This window comes from Terrapene carolina, unplaced genomic scaffold (genome assembly GCF_002925995.2).
Source record: "Terrapene carolina triunguis isolate 2854851 unplaced genomic scaffold, T_m_triunguis-2.0 Scaffold22, whole genome shotgun sequence".
In the NCBI taxonomy this organism is placed as follows: domain Eukaryota; kingdom Metazoa; phylum Chordata; order Testudines; family Emydidae; genus Terrapene; species Terrapene triunguis.
Window position 1 is genome coordinate 4,986,914 of NW_020664373.1, and position 20,590 is coordinate 5,007,503.

Here is a 20,590-nt window from a genome sequence, read left to right on the forward strand (position 1 = left end):
GTCACTGCCAGTATTTAACATATAGCTCACCACTAACTAACTGCACAAAGAAATAAGTGATCTGAAGGCACTATGTACATTGGTGATGCTGTACATACACTGGGGGAGGGTTGCAGTTATATCAAGCTTTAAATATATGTGTTAACTCCCGTCCTGTTCAGATATACGTCAACTTTAATGATTTATAATTTAATATTTAAATATAAAAGTGACTAACCATCAGTGGACTGTTTTTGTTATTGAAGCTTAGCTGTTTTGGGTCTGGGGTTACCATTGAAAGAATTTGTAGATGGAATAGAAGTCCACCTTCAGCACATATCTCTTAAAGTTGAAGCAGTTGTTTGTACATGTGAGCAAAGTGCAGTGTTACTAAAGGGTAGTTCATTGATGAAGTAGCAGAACATGAAAGATGCATGCTTACCCCACTGAATCAATTTTGTTAGACTGAGGTTGAGAGTTTCAAAGCTAACTAGGGGATTTAGCCACATTTCGTAATTCCCATTACTTGCAATGGGAGTTGTATGGCTAAATCCTCTAGCTGGCTTTGAAAATCTCTTCTCGAAGTCACTTAGATTTTTGGCTGACATTTTTTCCCATTGCTCAACATTCTGAATATCATAGTACTTTGTATTATATAGTATAGGATCAAAGGATCAACAAACCCACTCGCTTGGAGTGAGTCGGAATTTGGAGCGCAGTTAAAAATTCAACCTTGTGAGGACGGGGGACGCTTATGCTCAAGGATGAATTTCATCCCTGATGCATAAAGCAAAATTGGTGTGTGGAGTCTATTTAAAAAGAATATTTGTTTAAAAATAATTCTTTGTTCCAAATACAGCAGAAAAAAATTAATAGCTCCAACAACAAACTCTACATAGCAATAATAAAAGACCTGTTTGCATATCAAACATTATCTTATAGATTTATATTCTTGCTGCAATCCTGTCTTCTGCTCCCTCAGCACACAAGTTATACCAGATTAGACTCAAGGAGCCAATTGCAGAGGTGATGTTGGAAGGTCCTGTTAGTTTAAGGGAATCCTAAGAGATTCTAAATTGTTTTAATTTGCACCAATTTAGACTCCTCCCTTAGATTCATCTCTGCCTTTGACCTACAGTCTAAAATACACAGGTCTTGAATTGCACCCTGAAGCTAATTGGAAGCTCATGCAGTGTGTGGAGCACATGTGTAATGTATTCCCTGAAGAAGTACTGATTACACTAGGCAAGAAGGCAGCTGCGTTCTGCATCAGCTGAAATTTGTGTGGTGGTTAGGTGAGGAAAGTGTGGATAGATGGCAATTAAGAGGAAGAAGCAAAAAAGTGGGGAACGAATTGACAGGCGTGGTGGAGGAGCAGCGAGGACAGAGGGGGTAATGTGTAAAATGTGAGCCATGGGAAATAGAGGTAGAAAAGCAGATTTGTGGGGGAGGCTGGTATATATTGTCATGAAAGCAGATTTGTAAGTGCTTAATCAGAAAAGCCTCTAATAACATTGGGTGTTGATACCAGAAAGCTGAGGTTGCTTATTCTATATTAGGGTTTATAAACATTTACATTTTAAACCTCCTCACCTACCTTTGAAAGACCCCCCCCCTTGAAAACCTAAGTTTTGGGCCCAGATATAAAGCAACAATGACCTGTTGTAAATTCATCACACTCCTAAGGTATCTTTTTAAAATAGGCAATGTACCCTCTATATACAATGATCTAAGGCAGGGGTTCTCTCAACACATTTTTGGTGCTTTGTACATTCTTGTCTTTTTTGTTGTTTCTTTAGGGGTTTTTTTGGTTGTTTTTTGTTTTTGTTTTTAAGACTTGCTGGCTAGTAAGTCTGCTGCTGTGAAAAGTGATATTTGTATGTTAATATCACTTTTCACAGCAGATTTAATACCTAGCTGGGAGGCTGTGAAAAGTGATATTAACACACATACAAATATCACTTTTCACGGCAGAGTTACTCAGCCCCGGCATGCCAGGGGGCAAATTAAGCCCTGGACAGGCAGGTGGGTAGGGAGGCAGCGGGGCCGGGGGCGATAGGGGAAATGGATGGGGGGCTGAGGGAGGCAGCAAGGGCCAAGGGCGACGGGGGGGAGCCTGGGGCCAGAGCCCATTGACATACGGCCAGGGGACGGGGCTGGAGCCCACTGCTGTGCAGCTAGGGGACAGAGCCCAAAGTCCTGCCCCCAGGGGATGGGGCCCAGAGATGGAGCCCAAAGCCCCACAGCTGGAGCCTGCCTCCCACCACTCCAGGGCTGAAGCCCAACCACACCATCCTCAGGAAGGTGGGGAACTCACTGGCTGCCTGCTCCTCCAGTGTTTGTCTGTCTCTCCAGAGGGGAGCAGGGCCCAACTGCTGCTGGTAGCCCCAGGGGAGGGGCCCCTCTTTGCACCCCCGCCCCCACAAACCAGGAGGCTGTAGCCACAAGAAAAGCCCCTGGTGGCCGCATTTGAAGAACACTGATCTAAGGTAAGCTGCATATAGTGGAGATTGCTCCCAAGCTATTTTTGTGTGCAACTTGAATTAGAGGTGGGCAAAACTTTCATCATGAAGCTCTCATGGGATTTGAGTTTCATTATTAACTTCTCAGTTCTGGTTTGGTTTGTTGAAAGCCAAGCTCTGTTAATGTGAACGCCACTATTGCAAATCCCAGATGTTTAAAACTTGGATTGGTTTAAAAAATAGAATTAAAAAACCCCAAAAGCAATAAATCATGTTGCTTTTTTGACTGCCTTTTTGGTTCCCTCCCATACACACACTTTTCAGGGGGAAAACACTGACATCTTTCTCTTCCTCTCCCTCCCCCGTGGGGTAGCAAAGCTCTATTTTCCCCATTTTGCAAATAGGGAACTAAGCACAGAGACTAAGTGATTTGTCCAAGGTCAGAGAGGAAGTCTGTGGCAGAGGAGGGAATTGAACACGACTTAGACTATCGTTCTTCTCCTCAGTCCTGCTGTGTAAGCACACCCTGATTGTTTTAGGACCCGTGAGGTGACTACGTAATGCTTACATTGGGGTAGGCAACCTATGGCACGTGTGCCAAAGGCGGCACTCGAGCTGATTTTCAGTGGCACTCACACTGCCTGGGTCCTGGACGCCGGTCTCGGGGGCTCTACATTCTAATTTAATTTTAAATGAAGCTTCTTAAACATTTTAAAGACCTTATTTACTTTACATGCAACAATAGTTTAGTTATATATTATAGACTTATAGAAAGAGACCTTAGAAAAACGTTAAAATGTATTGCTGGCACATGAAACCTTAAATTAGAGTGAATAAATGAAGACTTGGCACACCACTTCTGAAAGGTTGCCGACCCCTGGCTTACATGATAACCAAACTCTTCCTGGACTCTGCCCAGCTTGGCTCCCATTTATGACCATTAGGTATTTGAGAAAGCATAGTGGGTATTAGCAGAGGGGGCAATGAGCATGCATGCTGCTTCCATGATGTCCCAGATGGAGGTAGCGGGTCTACCGAATTGGTGAACACTGAGCTGAGTAGACTCAGTGGTTTGTATGACATAGAGATCCTGGAATGGCTGACATTATTGTGATGCAATGTAGCGTTAACAGGCCACTCTGCCTTGAATGGTCCTTTACAGCATGTACTATACCAGGGATCGGCAACCTTTGGCATGCAGGCCTGGCGGGCCGGGCCGGTTTGTTTACCTGCCACGTCCGCAGGTTCAGCCGATCGCGGCTCCCACTGGCTGCAGTTTGCCGCTCCAGGCCAATGGGGGCTGCGGGAAGCAGCGCGGGCTGAGGGATGTGCTGGCCGCGGCTTCCCACAGCCCCCCCATTGGCCTGGAGCGGCGAACCGCAGCCAGTGGGAGCCGCGATCGGCTGAACCTGCGGACGCGGCAGGTAAACAAACTGGCCCGGCCCGCCAGGGTAAGCACCCTGGCGGGCTGTGTGCCAAAGGTTGCCGATCCCTGTACTATACTATGGATGACTAGACTTGGAAGAATTCAGTTCTTTTTTAACATTTTGACAAATAGGTATTTATTTTTAAGCATTTTTCTTTTTTTTATTGATTTAAATTTTTCACAGTTGCAGGAAATTACGCAGGTTGGGGAGACAAACAATAATTTATACTAAACAATCTGTTCCACCTTATATTTAGCTGTGATGCTTGGAGTATTTTTCCCAAGCCTGAAGAATAGTTCTGTGTGGCTCATAAGCTTGTACCTATCACCAACAGAAGTTGGTCCAATAAAAGATATTACCTCATCCACCTTGTCTCTTGAATTTCTGTAATGGACTTACCCGTCAGGGAGTTGAGATGGGGGACCATTAGCTTTAAGATCCCTTCCTGCACTGTAAGACAGGCAGTACTGGAAGAAGAGTCCTCCCTCATTTTCTCTGGAGCACTTGTGGCCGGAGGGTGGAAGTAATCTCTTTGTGCTCCTTTTCACCATATTATACCAGGGTCAGAATTTGACCAGTCCAAGGACAGTTGTATATTTGTCATGTTTTATTCAATAGGCCTTTGTGCAATTAGAATTTGTATATAAAATACTGAAATCCTAATGGTAACAAAAATAATCTAATGTACTCTCCTCTTGTCTTTTGCTGATTGCTGCTTATCCTAAAACTATTCTACAATTAATAATAATAAAAAAGAAATTTAAAATGTATCCTTTTGATGAAGTTACATTTTATAACTGCTAGTAAAGAATTTTTAGGAACAATTGTTTTAGGAATGCTTAAATTGGGGCTTATATTGATGTGCATCTGCATTGCGATACATTCTTTTAATGACATGTTTACTTGCTATTTTTTCCATAGGACTCCCGCCTTATTCAGTGCACAGATTGGTTGCATAGGCAACCATGAATCTGGGACTTCCTAGCTTTCAAGTGCTTGATTTTGTAACTTAAGTCACTTTTTTTAATGGTGGATGGATGGAGGGAGAGGAGGGTTAATGCTGCCGTGCCTTCTGTATATTTCTTCTGGAAAAGCCTGGATGGACAGTATGAAAGAAAATAAGAATGGAGAGAATATAGTTAAGATTTTATTTAACCCCTTTAAAATTTTTAGATGTATATTCAACTTGCCACTGAAAAGAATTTTCTTTAATTGCTTTTTTCATGTAAATATAAGAAATTAATTAAATAATTAATCAGTTTCCCCCCTTCATTTCATATATCATTTTTTCTACCATATTAACGGGAGAAATTCAGACTTACACTAACTTTGTTCTTTTTTCCACGTGGCTATCAGTATTTGGTCCCCTGTGCTCTGAATATAGTTGAAAGTAACATGGTGGTTATTGCTTAGTGATAATAATTTCAACTGTTATATCATACCATCATAATTGTCAATATTTTTTATTAGGCCCTACCTTAATTAAGTAAATAAAGGCACAAAACCTCTCACGATTTGTAAAAAGGTAATTGAATCTATAGAATTTCCACTTCAGGCAATAACAATTTTAAGGTAAATTAAATCTGTGGCCAATAAAACCTTTATCATGCCACTTTCAATTAATACCCTTTTTTAAAAAAAGGATAAAGGATGCCTGTGTCATCAAACTTGCCTTTCAGTAGCCTGCATTTAGTTTTCACTCAGAAAAAAGCTTTGATGTTCTGTTGATTCTACAGACAGAATGATTTGCAGAACTGGTCAAAGTGAGAGCAGTCTCCTTGCACAGAAAAGTCCATTTAGCCTTTTTCTGGTCAAGTACATTGATGGGAGAGAATCCTGTTATCAGTCCACATATCTAGCACTTTTAGTTGATCTTTTTGGGTCATGGAGCATTAGGGTAAAGTCATGAACTCTTGAAGAGGACTTGTGTGAACTTGGCGTTTCCTTTTTTTTTTTTTTTTTTTTTTTTTTGTTTCCCAGGGATAGGAAATTGGCTTAAAGTGATAATTTTTTGTTTTTTTTTTGTTTGTGTTTGTTTTTTTTTTTTTTTTTTTTTTTTGTCATTGACAGGTACCCAAGGATAGGAAACTGGCCTGAAGCGAAAATCTGGGGGAGACTGGGTATTTGGCTACATTTGCCCCTGAGTAAGTCAATGTTTAAATAATTACAATATTGTCAGCTTTTTTTAGCTTTTCTGTGCCTGAAAAATAAATATTAACTGTACTGGCTTTACTCCCTGGAAACTATGCAGATGACTCAAGGTTTCTTGGAATGAAACAGGGCAAGAATATTTGGGCTTGCTTCCTTAAGAGCTTGTATATTACCTTCAATACTTCATAAAAGGCCTTGTTTTTTGTTTCTACCCTCAAAGCCTGTATCAAGTTAAGTGAAGAAAAAGATTATAACTAAAACATCTTTTGTTGTTGTTGGCCTTTTATTTTTGCTGGTTTAGTTTTCTGAGAATAACTGTCGAGTGCAATGGAACTATCACTGACTTAAAGTTAAGCACACGCTTTGCTGGATTGGGGCCTGGTTGCATGGCACTTTGTAGGCTCAAGGCCTTATAGAGGAAGGTTTGAGCACCGAAGCAGTCAAGCACCAGGGAGCAGAGATAGGTAGAAAATAGCCCATGAGAGAGGACTCTGGATTCACATCCCCACCCCTGAGCAATGACCTAACCTTGCATGTAGACAGCGTTATGTTAATGGGAGAGCTTCTCCTTTTGACATAGCTACCGCCTCTCGGGGCGGTGGGTTAACTACACCAACGGAAGAAGCTCTCCCATCTGTGTAATAGTGTCTTCACTAAAGCGCTACAGCGATGCAGCTGCACCAGTGTATGTGAAGATAAGCCCTAAGTTGCAGTCCATTGTTGCTCTTTGCCATGTTAATTGAGGGAAAAGCTGCTGCAGAGTCAATTAAAAGAGTCGTCATTAAGGAATGCAAGGATATTCCCTTCCATAACAGGCCTGAAGGTGCTGGCAGTTTCCTAGGAAGTGAGAATCCAAGAACCAAATTTATGTTTCCCCTATGGCAGCACAAAAAATTGCCACTAAAACCTGGGGCCAGCCCCAAGACTTTTCATTTTACTAGGGAAGGTGGTTCACAATAGATACTCCTTAAAATACAAACGGATCCCTTGTAAACTGGGGTATTTTGAATGAGCAGATAAGCAAACTGTAGCATTGACCACTTTTTCCCCCTTTCTTGCCCAGTATGTATTCTTAATATGGAGGCAAAGTTCATTGAGTTTTCTGAAATGAATACTAAAATTGTAGCACTTCTCCATGCTGGGAATTTATCATTGCCATAAAAGTTATTTTTAGTTTGGGAAGGTTTATCGTTGTTTATGTAAGGCAAAGATTCTTTATTTCTACCTATGTTACATTTTGAGAGAAACTGCCTCTTACAAAGTCCATTGCTTTTGGTTTATGCCTGACCTAGACTGATATTAGTGTGTTTGATGCTAAAACATTGCCATGGCTTAATCATATTCCTGTTCTCAATGAATGAAAATAATAATAAGTTGATAAAAGTATGATAGCTGTGTAGGCAAGCGTATTTTAGTTTGCAGTGGTATTAACTGATTATTTCTTTATAGTGCAAGTATAATTTTTTTGGCTTTTTAATCACTTGTGGTATAAAGAGAGAATTAAACATGACACCTCTTATAACAAATCACTAAGTTTCATAAGCTACAACACCATGTAAGATTTTAAACTCATTACACACCCATATGTACATAGCATAAGAATCTATTCTTATCTTCGTTGTGAAATACAGTAAGACCCCCCCACTTAGGGTCAGTTTTTGTTTTGTAACTCAAGTAAACTCACATTGTTTGTCACTTGCAGCTTTAAAACTGCCTGGTTGTTTTCATGTGCATTTGTTGTTCATGTTTAAAGGCTGGTTCCTGCAAATGCGTATGCCCAGGCACACCCCTGAATCAATGAATATCCAGGATCTACCCTAAAGACCCCAGTGTGCAGGTGTAAGGTTTTTTAAAGGCGAGAAATATGTTGTTAAATAATAGTTGCATATTTTAAAATCAAAATTAGTTTAACATTTCTGTTTTCAATCTGATATAGATCATTCAGAGATGTTTTCTTGTTTCTTTTAACTTTTATACTAATACACATCAAAAGTTTTCATTTATAAACCCTATGTTATCTGTCCATCTCTTTGTACTTGGTCTGTTACTATTGATAGTGACGACTGACAAGGTATTTCCTGGCCTTTTGTATCTTGGACTCTGTATAAATTCAGGCATTCATTTTAAGATTATTTTCTTCCTCTGCATTGTTCACTTTTTGTTGGTCATTTTTAAGGGCAACAACAAAGGTGGTCTCTCTGGAGTTATAGTTTAAAAGTTTCAATCCTGTACATGACAAAGGAGTTGTTGATGCTTTTCTGTGCTTTTCAAAGAACATGTAGTAGTATTTGTGCTGCATTGGAACAGAGATAAGTAAGTGTTCTGATTCTTTTTACTGGAACAGTAGTCCAGGAAGGCTATATATGTCCTTGGTTTGTATGAAGAAGGCAAAAAGTCCACCACAGAATTAGAAGATGAAGGCACTCTAGTTAAGTTACGTAGTTTATCCCCTTATTGGTACAGGATTCTTCCCTACAGTGATTTATCAAGTGCTTTATCCGGCCTACTCATATATTTGCTACTCACTTGTGATCATTGTGAACCCATGCATTTCCTTTCTAAAATTGAAAGTGAGTGCACTGGGGCCAGATTTTCCCTTTTTAGCAAATAGATGAAGGGTGAATTTTTTTGTACATATGCTGTACCCAGCTGCTCCTGGTGGGAACGTTATTCTGAATGAAAGCTGTTCTGAGCTCTTTTGAAAATCTGGCCCTTGGTTTGCAACAACATACAAATACATTTGTGCAACTTTGTGTGTGTGGTATTAAATTATACTGTAGTCCCTGAGAAATAATTTAACAGAATTTAATGTCTGATTTTGTTAGCTAATAGGCAAAGATGAAACCAAGCAAAGCCTGTTGATGCTGAAGCACCTAGCACTTTAGCTGTGTTTAACAGCTAAATTCAGAGGGATTATTACTATTGTGAACTACAGTCTATGGTTTATGACAGTAATTTTTTAAGATACTGTGTTACTACTGTTCAATGACTATGATGGATAATCTTTCATTATCTGGGGACATAGGGCTCTTTCTTTCTCATGGAGATGAATTAAGTATTTACAATTATATTTATATCAATTTATCTACAGAAATTCTTAATGAAACTGACATTTTATAAGTTATTTCTAGAAGGTTTTCTTCTCTTTTATATTATGAAGAAACTTGTTTCGTAGGGTGTTTTATGTGGACGGGGGTCAGGATAAGGGTTGACTCATTTGAAGTTTAATTAACCCAAAACGTCATGAAAATGAAACAAATTCGTTTATTTCAACAGTTGCATCTATTGAAAATATTGCTTTTCAGGGAAGTAGTAGAACTGCATAGTTGGTAGGAAGGCTACTTTTGATTTTCAGCATACAATCCCTTATTTTGATCAAACTTAAAATGTTAATGAAATTAGATCTCCATTTTATTTCACAGCCTGAAGCAAAGTGTTACAGCCTTTTCCTTGGGGTTTGGCAAGCTATATATCACTAAATTTGAAAGGCACAAAAGTCCCTTGTTTGGCCTCAGCATTAAAATATATAGATATTGCTGCTGCACATTATGAGGTTGTAACTGAGAACTGATCACTCGTAGGGGACTTGCAGGTGGATGATAGCTTTTAAAGAACAATATATTATATTACAAGTTCCTTTAGGGGGTGAATGTTTTTTTTTTTTTTTTTTTTTAATGATTCCTGGAGAGCAGAAGGCTACATTATGATGATATAGTTCAATATTTGTCTAGATTGTTTTTTTGAGAGCCTAACTCCTTTTAAACATACTATTGCCATATGAATTCCCACATATTGTTCACCTATCACACAGGAAAAAATGGCTCTATTTAGAGCAGGTGCAGTTTTCGCACTAACCGTGAATAGAAATGCGAATGCAGTTAATGTGCAGTACCCATGAACAGCAGTACCTTTATACTGTTGTCTCTCCAAATGATGGGAGGTATGGGAGGAAATGAAGGGGGAGATGGTTATGTGGAGGATGCTCTGTGATATGCATGAACATTTCTGACTCTTCTTTAGGCGGATGAAAAAAGACTAATTATAGACCTGACTTGTTCTGTTTTGTTAATCTCTGATATTTAGAAAGCATCTTTACTGATCCTTTTTGCAAACCATCTCATGCAATAACTGGCAAAACAGAAGCAATTAGTGGTGTAGTCTCAAAGGGAATCTCAAACTTCACTTTAAGTGCAATCCTTTAAAATGGTAACCAATGCTGCCAAAAACTCCTGTAGTTGGTCACTAATGTAATTTGTTGTAGTAGTCAATAGCTACTAGATTTCAGACACATAATTAGCAATGTACACACGTTTGGTCAGTAAAATTGAAAATCTTAATATAACCATGGCTAGAGTGGGCAGAAAAGGAACACAGAACTGGAAAACTGAAATGGTGTTTTGTTGATAGTACCTAAGTAGAACTGTACGCTTCAATAAAACAAGTGTCCTACTGTGCTGGAATACAAATGGCCTGTCTGTGGCAGGATACAAGGAAGACGTTTGGCAGAGAGGGATTTGAGAGCTTCTGGCATTATGTAATTGAATTGGCCATTTCTTTAAAGATACAGCAAATTGTTTGTTGCAGCGTTCATCATCATAAGGAAGGTCAGACAGCTTGCCAAACATATGATATTCATAATAAAAAATAAAACAGTGACTCACACTTAAACACAAATCATTTATTATATTTGTAAAAGCTGTAGAAATGAATAAGATTTTTTTTTTTTTTTTGAGGAGTTGATGCATCAGAAACCTAAGAAGGATTGTAATTTGAGAGGTGGAGAGAGTATTGAAAACAGACCCCAAGGAATTTAGCTAGTGTTCAACATAGGGATCCCCTAACGTGCAGACATCGTAGGTATTTTTCCAGTGATGCTGCTTACTGTCGCTTTTAAAATGCTTTACAGAAGGTAATCACAATTTTTTTCTATTTAAAAACAAAACACCTACAAGATGGGAAAGGGACTTAAAAAAACCAGTTCATTTTTTAATAAAGCATTGCTGCTTCTTGTTAAAATTGGCTATAGTGTGACAGAGCCAAATGCTGCAACAAGCTGCAGCATATTTGAAATCTATGAAATGTTCAATATTAGTACACTGGGAAAACCCTCTCAAGTCACATCCAGAACAGTGAACATAAATTGTATTGTGACGGGAGTTTTGGGCCACACAGTGATGCCTCAGAAATGAGGAGCGGTTAGCTTTTAGATCCTAATGTGTTCAGGAGACTATCATTTTGATTTCTTGCACCATTAATAGGGTTGGAAATTGGAACCAAAATAATTAGATTGGATATACAGATCCCAGCAAGCCAGGCTATGAAGTCGGGGAGGGAGCAGTGCTTTGAATTCTAAAGCAAATCTTGCTCTTTTTATTATTAATTTTGATGAGAAGGTGAAGGAGGGGAGGTAAACTAGAACATAGATGTCTATTGTTAACATTCAAGCCATATAAATTAAATAATTATAGGAACATTTCTTCATGTTAAAAGGTGTATGAGAGCTGCTATATTAAAATAATAAAATACATACTTTTAATTGTTATATTCAACACAATATATAGAAGTGCATATTTGGGGTGGTGGTAGTAAATATTTGCTTAAAATATGCACATCTTATAGAAATAAGGGATGGAAAATACCTACTAGATTACATACTCCACTCCTCTCTGCCAGTGCAGGATTGTTCCTTACACTACACTTTCTAATATTTTGTCCGGGAATGGCGCTCCTCTATTCCCATTAGGATATTATTCCACAGGGCAGTAGACCTATCTGTCTAGAAAGCCTTTCCAGATATTCAGTCCATATCTGCCATTTCTTAATTTTATTCTATTACTCCTACTTGCATTTTCATGTATGAAAAATTATTCGTCTTCGTGCTTGGTGGGTGTACCCTCAGATGCATGTAAACTGTTATCATGTTCTGTTCCCTCCCTTAGTTGTCACTTAGCCAAACTATACACATTAGCTCTCGTAATCTTTCCTCATAAGAGAGTTCCTCTAGCTCCCATACCAGGTCCTATTTTCCTCTAGCTCCCATTTTGTTGCCAGTCACAGAGCTTCCTCCAACTTGCCAATGTTTTTAGGATAATAGGTCCAAAATTCTAGGTCTGATCATACTATAGACATATATAAATATAAAGGTGACTATTACTTTCTCGCCCCATGATGTGATCTCTTAGTGTATGCTGCCCAAAAAATGAATTTGCTTTTTTTTCTGTTGCCAGATTCTACTGCAAGCTCAAGTATAGTTTGCTGTCCAGAATCTCTTCTATTTCTCTGCCAAATTTCTCCCTTCCATTCAGTATGTCGTGAATTTTATTTGTTCCAAATGTGTAGTACCTTTCATTTTTTAAAATCAAATCTCATTTTTTATTTTTTGTACATTTTTAGCTGTCTAGATCCCTATGCATTATTTTTCTGTCCTCACTTGTATTTGTGACTTCTTCCAGTTTAGTATAATCTACAGATTTTATTACATGCTCTTACTAACCAGCAAGTGACCTGTGCCCCATGCTGCAGAGGAAGGCAATTCCTCCGCCCCCATGTCTAACGTGGGGGGAAATTCCTTCCCGACCCCAAATATGGTGATCAATTAGACTCTGAGCATTTGGGCGAGAACCACCAGCCAGACACCTGGGAAAGAATTTTCTGTAGTAACTCAGAGCCCTCCCCTTCCAGTGTGCCATCTCTGGCCATTGGAGATATTTGTTAACAGAAGGGCCACATGCCATTGTACACAACCTCATCATACCATCATCTCCATAAACTTACCAAGCTCAGTCTTGAAACCAGTTAGGGTTTTTGGACCCACTGCTCCCCTTGGAAGGCTGCTCCAGAACGTCACTCCTCTGTGGTAGCCAGCCTAGGCACTTACCCATAACCTCAGCTTCAGACAGCATTCATATTTTCAAACAAGATGTCATGTATAATACGTTCCATTTTAATAATGCTTAAAGATGTGGTTGTGAAATTATCTTTAAGGTATTTTTAGGGTATCTAGGATTTCTCGAAACCGTATTCTGGTCCCCAAACACTGATGACCAGATTTTCAAAGAAGAGTTCAGCAACCCACAGCTGCATTCGTTGACAATAGAAGCAGCTGGGTGTTAAGCTTTTTTGAAAGTCTGGTCCTAAGATTATTACTAGATATAAGCAAAATATTTTTACAGTAATTAAATATGCTAAATGCTTATATTTCTGTTGTTTGTTATTTTTATTGTGGTAGCGCCTGGGGGCCCTAGTCATGCAGCATGATCCCGTAGTGCTGGGTGCTGTACAAACGCAGGACTAAAAGATGATCCCTGCCCCAAAGACCTTTCGATCTAAGTATAAGACAAGAGACAACAGATGGGTTACAGACAAATAGATAATACTAGGAAATAATGAGACAGTATTGGCCAGCATTATAGGCAATGATGTCAGCACACCAGCAGTCTAACAGTTGTCAAATTTTTGTAGGCATCATGGAAAAGGAGAGTTTGAAGAAGGATTTTAAAGGAGGATAATGAGCCGGTCTTGTAAATATTTATGGGCAGCTTCTCCCAAGCATAAGGGGCAGGCATGAGAGAAAGCATGAAGGTGCTTGTTTAAAAACTTAAGTGGGTGATTGGAGACTGGCATCACTTGCCGATCAGAGGTGAGTCAACATCTTGATAATGTTGGGGGCTAGGCCATAAAGGGCCTTGGCTTTGAAGGCAAGTAGATTATGTTTTATTCGACAGAGGAGGAGGAGCCAGCAGAGGGGTAACATGGTAAGGAGAGGGGTAACATGGTAAGGAGAGGGGCTAGGAGAGTGGTATTCTGAATGTATATCAGCGAGGGAAGATGGTGTTTGTCAAGGCCGGAGAGAAGGATGTTTCAGTAATCGAGATTTGAGATTGAGAGCTTAGTCAAGAGTTTTAGCTGTGTGGATGGATAAGAAAGGCCATATCTTAGACCAGGGGTCTCAAACTCAAATGACCACGAGGGTCACATGAGGACTAGTACATTGGCCCGAGGGCCGCATTACTGACACCTCCCCCCCCCCGCTGCCCTCGGCCCCGCCCCACTCCACCCCTTCCATGAGGCCCCGCCCCCATTCCAACCCCTTCCCCAAAATCCCCGCCCCAACTCTGCCCCCTTCCTGTTCCCAGGGGGTGCAGGAGAGGTTCGGGGGGCGGACTCCAGCCCGACGCGCACCGGGGGCAGGGCAGGCTCCCTGCCTGCCTGTCCCCACGCCGCTCCAGGAAGTGGCTGGAACTTGGGGGAGGAGGGGCACAGGGGTCTGTGTGTTGCTGTTGCTTCAGGCACCACCCCCAGCAGCTCCCATTGGCCAGGAATGGGGAACCGCGGCCAATGGGAGCTGCTGAGGGCACTGCCTGAAGCAACAGCAACACACAGACCCCTGTGCCCCTCTTCCCCACGTTCTGGCCACTTCCCGGAGCGGCGCGGGGGCAGGGCAGGCAGGAAGCCTGCCCTGCCCCTGGGGCACGTCAGGCTGGAGCCGCTCTAGGTAAACGGTGGGGGCGAGGGGGACCACAAGGAGCTTGCGGGCCGCAGAAAACAACCCCGCGGGCCGCATGCGTCCCCCGGGCCGCATGTTTGAGACCCCTGTCTTAGACGTTTATGGAAAAAGAATTGGCAAGGTTTAGACATAACCTGGATGTGAGGACCTAGAGAAAGGTCGGAGTTGAAGATGACAGCCATTTTGCGGGCCTGAATGACAGAATGGTGGTGTTGTCCACAATGATTGAGAGACGGCTCATGGGGGTGGAGATTAAGTGCTCTGTTTTTGCCATATTTATCTTGAGTCAACACCTAGAGAGCCATGAGGAGATGTCAGAGACTGGCTGAAATTTTAGTTTGTGCAGAGGGAGATGGGTCTGGAGTAGAAAAGTAGATCTGTGAGTTATTAGCATAGAAATGGTAGTTAAATTTGTTTCTGCAGATGAGATTACCCAGAGATCAGATATAGAGGGAGAAGAGAAAGGGACCAATAGCAGAGCCCTGTGAAACCCCCACAGAAAGTTGGAAGGCAAATGAGGAGGGTTGTCCAGAAGACACACTAAAGGGGCGACCTCCAACTCAAATTACTTCACATCAGTTATGTTGAATTATAAAGATAATAGCAAAGAATAGCAGAATGGCATTCCTCTGTCCTGATATTTTCAGCCCCATTATAGTTAAAAGTGGGCTGTCAAGCGATTAAAAAAATTAATCACGATTAATCGCGTGACTAATTGCACTGTTAAACAATAATGGAATACCATTTATTTAAATATTTTTGGATTTGTCTACATTTTCAAATATATTGATTTAAATTACAACACAGAATACAAAGTGTACAGTGCTCACTTTGTTTATTTTTGATTACAAGTATTTACACTGCAAAAAAACAAAAGAAATGGTATTTTTCAGTTCACCTAATACAAGTACTGTAGTGGAATCTCTTTATCATGAAATTTGAACTTACAAATGTAGAATTATGTCCAAAAAAACCTTCATTCAAAAATAAAACAATGTAAAAATGTTAGAGTCTGCAAGTCCACTTAGTTCTACTTCTCGTTCAGCCAATCGCTCAGACAAACAAGTTTGTTTACATTTGCAGGAGATAATGCTGCCCACTTCTTGTTTATAGTGTCATCTGAAAGTGAGAACAGGCGCTCTCATGACACTGTTGTAGTCGGTGTGGCAAGATATTTACATGCCAGATGCACTAAAGATTCAGATGTCCCTTCATGCTTCAACCACCATTCCATACGTCCATGCTGATGATGGGTTCTGCTCGATAACAATCCAAAGCAGTGCGGACTGATGCATGTTCATTTTCATTATCTGAGTCAGATGCCACCAGCAGAAGGTTGATTTTCTTTTTTGGTGGTTCGGGTTCTTTAGTTTCCACATCAGAGTGTTGCTCTTTTAAGACTTCTGAAAGCATACTCCACACCTCCTCCCTCTCAGATTTTGGAAGGAACTTCAGATTCTTAAACCTTGGGTCGAGTGCTGTAGCTATCTTTAGAAATTTCACATTGGTACCTTCTTTGCGTGTTGTGAAATCTGCAGTGAAAGTGTTCTTAACATGAACAACATGTGCTGGGTCATCATCCGAGACTGCTATAGCATGAAATATATGGCAGAATGCGAGTAAAACAGAGCAGTGGACATACAATTCTCCCTCAAGGAGTTCAGTCACAAATCTAATTAATGCATTATTTTTTTAACAAGCGTCATTAGCATGGAAGCATGTCCCTTGGAATGGTGGCCGAAGCATGAATGTTGGGCATTCATGAATGGGCATACGTATGTTTAGCATATCTGACACATAAATACCTTGCAATGCCAGCTACAGTAGTGCCATGCAAATGCCTGTTCTCACTTTCTGGTGACATTGTAAATAAGAAGAGGGCAGCATTATCTTCTGTACATGTAAATAAACTTGTTTGTCTTAGCAATTGGCTGAACAAGAAGTAGGACTGAGTGGACTTGTAGGCTCTGAAGTTTTACATTGTTTTGTTTTTAAGTGCAGTTATGTAACCAAAAAAAATATACACTTGTAAATTGCACTTTCATGACAAAGAGATTGCACTACAGTACTTATATGAGTTGAATTGAAAAATACTGTTTCTTTTGTTTATCATTTTTACAGTGCAAATATTTGTAATAAAAATAATATATACTTTGATTTCAGTTACAACACAGAATACAATATATAAGAAAATGTAGAAAAACATCCAAAATATTTAATAAATTTCCATTGGTATTCTATTTTTTAATAGTGTGATTAAAACTGCGATTAATTTTTTTAATCATGATGAATTTTTTGGGGTTAATCGTGTGAGTTAACTGCGATTAATCTACAGCTCTAGTTAAAAGCCATGAAAGCATCCTTTTTTCCAACCTTCGTTACTAATTTTTTTTGTCTTTATGTCATTTGTGCATAATAAAGGTACAATCAAGGTCATGGTGGATAACCACCGGAACGTAAGCTGCCAGTGCAAAGCTGTGGCTAAAAGAGCTAATACAATCTTTGGTTTTATAAACAGGGACTATCGAGTAAGGAGCAGGGAGGTAGTATTGACTGTGTATATAGCACTGGTTATTCTACTGCCAGAATACTGTATCCAGGTCTGGTATCCATACTTTAACAAGGATGTTTAAAAAAAAAAAAATTGGAAAGTGTTCAGAATATAGTTTAAGAAGGACTGAGAAACTATTCTGGAAAACCTGTCTTTGAGTAAATGACCAATGAAGCTCAATCTAGTTACCTTATCTAAGAGAAATTTGTGATCAACTCACCTCTCAATCTGTGGGTACCTATGTTAGTATTTCTGACAGTAGAGGGTTATTTAATCTTGAAGGCAAAGATATAACAAGACCTCATGGCTGGAAATTGGAGCTAGACAAATTCAGACTGGAAATGAAGGGCAAATTTTTCCATTGAGGTTAATTAACTATTGGAACAATTTATCAAAGGATGTGATGGTTTCTCCATCACTTTAAGCCTTTAGATCTAGTTTTGATGTTTTTCTAAAAGTTATACTTTGTTCAACCAGAAGCTATGGGCTAAATGCAGGAATCACTGAGTGGAATTCTATGGCCTGTGTTATGCAGGAGGTCAGATTACAATGGTCCCTTCTGGCCTTAAAATATGCAAAGGTCTCTGATTCAGGGTAGATGCATGTGTATAAGTATATATTCTTGAGTTGGGGCAATGGCTTATTTTGGTAACAGGATATGTGAGAACGACGGTGTTGTAAGTACTATATGTAAGCTGAGAATCAAGTTTGGTAACATGGCAGGGACATTACAGAGCTACCTCTTGGAATGCAGGATTTATCAAGTGCTTCTCTTGAAGCATCCCATGGCAGATATGCCATTTTTATATGTTTTGTTAGGTGAGAGTCCCCCTCTTAGTATATGCCCATGTGAATAACTACTTGAATGCTTGGTGCTACTACTTTATAGAGAGAATTTGGAAATACAAAGCAAACAAATTATATTTTATTGTTTCTAGAATTACAGAATTGTTCTCTCAGTCTTTATTTACTGTGGAAGTTGTCTGGTAATGTTGCAGGCACTTCTAATACAAAGTTTAATTAGTGCTACTGCTTTAAAAAAAAATCCTTTGGCGCTCGAGGGGAGGAGAGAGTGAAAAAAATGGAGGGTTTTTTAGATGGAGAATCTGTTGAATATGAACCTATGCAAGTTTACAAAAGAGATCAGATGAAATAGCTCTCAGATGTTCTACAGTGTTTATCTGAGAGGACACACAGCACTTGATTTCTCATGTTTTGACAGCTGCCATTCAGAAATGTGGACGTTGCTTAGCTTTGGAGAATGTCGTTGTGTTTTTTAGATGTTATTAACTAGGCAATGTTGACATAAGTAGTATTTTCTATACCTGTTTTACAATTAAATGTACAGTGGATTCTACTAAAAAGTAAACATTTGCCATGGCATGGTATAAATACCTCACTGCAGTATGCATTCTAAATATAGGAATTCATCACATCAATACCACAGGATGTCATTTGTTTTAATGACATCTCTATTTAGCTTAATCTTTTAAAAAAAATATGCCACAGATAAACAGGAAGTGCCACATGGCTGACTTGATTTGTGTTGCAACTGAGAGCAAATCTGGCTAATCATATAGACGTTGTCAGAAAGGCTTGTCCACCCACATCATCTTATTATCCCTGGGTATAGTCAGAATCCCAGGCCATGTGTATAGTATTTTTGTTGAGTAATCTTCAAAACTGATGATGATTAGTGACCACTCCATGCCTATTAGTTCTTTATGATCAGGTTGGTGTACAATAGACTAGACTTTGACTTTTGCCATATGATCAGTTCCTATTTTGTCCATAAATACTGTATATAAACTTTTTTTGTTGGCGTAAAAACCTAGGCTATTCTCTTCTATGGTCAAAAGAAAAAAAGAAAATAATCTATTGGTCTCTCTCATATCTGGGCTCAGAAACATGTCCGACAAACCCATCTCATGGGACAATGTGTGGTCATGTAGATTGATTGTTTCTTTGCAGCTTAGCATCATGGCCCATTGTGTTTGCCCTGATGTGCACAAACTCAACAGGAAAGAGAAGATGTGCACATTCTGTTTTTGTTTGTTTATTTGTTTGAAAGCTGGATGAGAGTCTCCCATTTAGAACTAAATTTGACTAACGGATATTAAGAACATGTTGGCTTTGTATGGTTTAATTAAAAGACTCTTAATTCCTCGGATAGGGGAAACATTTCTGGAACCTAATCCAATGTCGTAGCAACCTGTTGCTTCTCTGTACTTTCTTCAGTGAAAATTTCAGGATAGCATAGTGCTTTAAAGATTTAATTCTGGAATTAGGCAGCACCACCTCTTATACAAAGATTCGGGGGATGAATTTAAAATGCTTTATGTATTGGTTAGTGCTAAAATGGCTAGCTTCTCTCCACAATGGGAAGAATTCTCTTTTTTCCCCTTCCTGGGCCCCTCCCCAAGAATACAAAACAATATCAAAATATAGGTGTGGAAAGGCATGAAAATGTGTTTAAAGTATTTTTCTTCTGTCTTGGAACAATGGTTGCTGACAGCAGAAGGCTTGCTTGCTTGTTAAAATTAGATTTGAATCATCAGTGTAATAGCTGTAGGAAATTGTGCTATGGATGGATGCCAAGACGTCTACTGACGTCTGCTCCATCGTTTGAGTAAGTATGGGGTGATCTCTGTCTGACCATAGCTGGCTTCCTTAATTGAGGGAGCTTCTGCTCTCTCTGACAGATTGTGGGTGTTGGTTTAAGAGTCCTTAAATCAAGATGTTTTGTACATGAACAAAGGGAATTTAGTGGAGCTCCAAGGAGAAAAACACAGCACAAGTTTTCAAATATACAAGTGGGTACTTTACCATCAGTTCCTATTTCATATTAACTCGGCCTAAATCCAAGAACTCTTTCCCTCTACTGATATAGGGTACAACAGGGGTTCTTGCTTGCTTGCTTGCTTTCTTAGCCAGTCAAAGGGCAATGCCCTTTCCAAAGCTGCTTTGAAGTCAGCATCATTTTGGCTTACTCTTCTTCAGTTTCCGAGCTGTTTTATGATGGCCCAGCATCTACTTGTTTCCTAACTGTAGTTATTATCCCTGCCTTTGCAGTAATCCAATCTGGAGATGACAATTACTTCTCCATGGGGCTTCACCTTAAGATCACTCAGAGAAACTCCAGCTGGTGCAGAATGCAGCTTCTCATTTAAGTGATGTTTCTTACAGGGAGCATGAGACATCTGTGCTCTGCAGTGGCTTCCATTTCATTTCTGGTGCAATCTAATGTGTTGTTTTTAACCTACTACCCTAAGCGGTTTGGTTCCTGATTACTTCAGAGACTACTTTGTGTGACACCGTGGTAACTGATATCAGCTGAGGTGCTCAGGCTACCAGTCCCCTAGTTTACACTGGTGGGGGACTGAGGCAGGGCTTTGTCAAAGAGAGTCCCTTTCTTTGGAAATAATTTACCTTGTTGGTGTATCAGAGCCAGAATTTGCTGACCTTCAGGTTAAACTGCAAAGTTTTGCTGTTCTCTATTCCTGGGTTGGCGGGC

At 39.8% G+C, this 20,590-nt stretch overlaps 1 protein-coding gene across 3 annotated transcripts in view; it reads left to right on the plus strand.

Annotated features, from left to right (window-relative positions):
• LOC112117172 (F-box-like/WD repeat-containing protein TBL1X) overlaps positions 1-20,590 on the plus strand; it is a 254,769-nt gene that overhangs the window by 68,199 nt on the left and 165,980 nt on the right. For 2 of the 3 annotated variants that reach the window (XM_024215066.2, XM_024215067.2), the window contains exon 2: positions 5,939-6,012. The exons of the other annotated variant lie outside the window; for it this stretch is intronic. The gene's annotated coding sequence lies outside the window, so the exon portion shown is untranslated. The remainder of the gene's footprint in view (positions 1-5,938; positions 6,013-20,590) is intronic. 3 annotated transcript variants of the gene reach the window in all.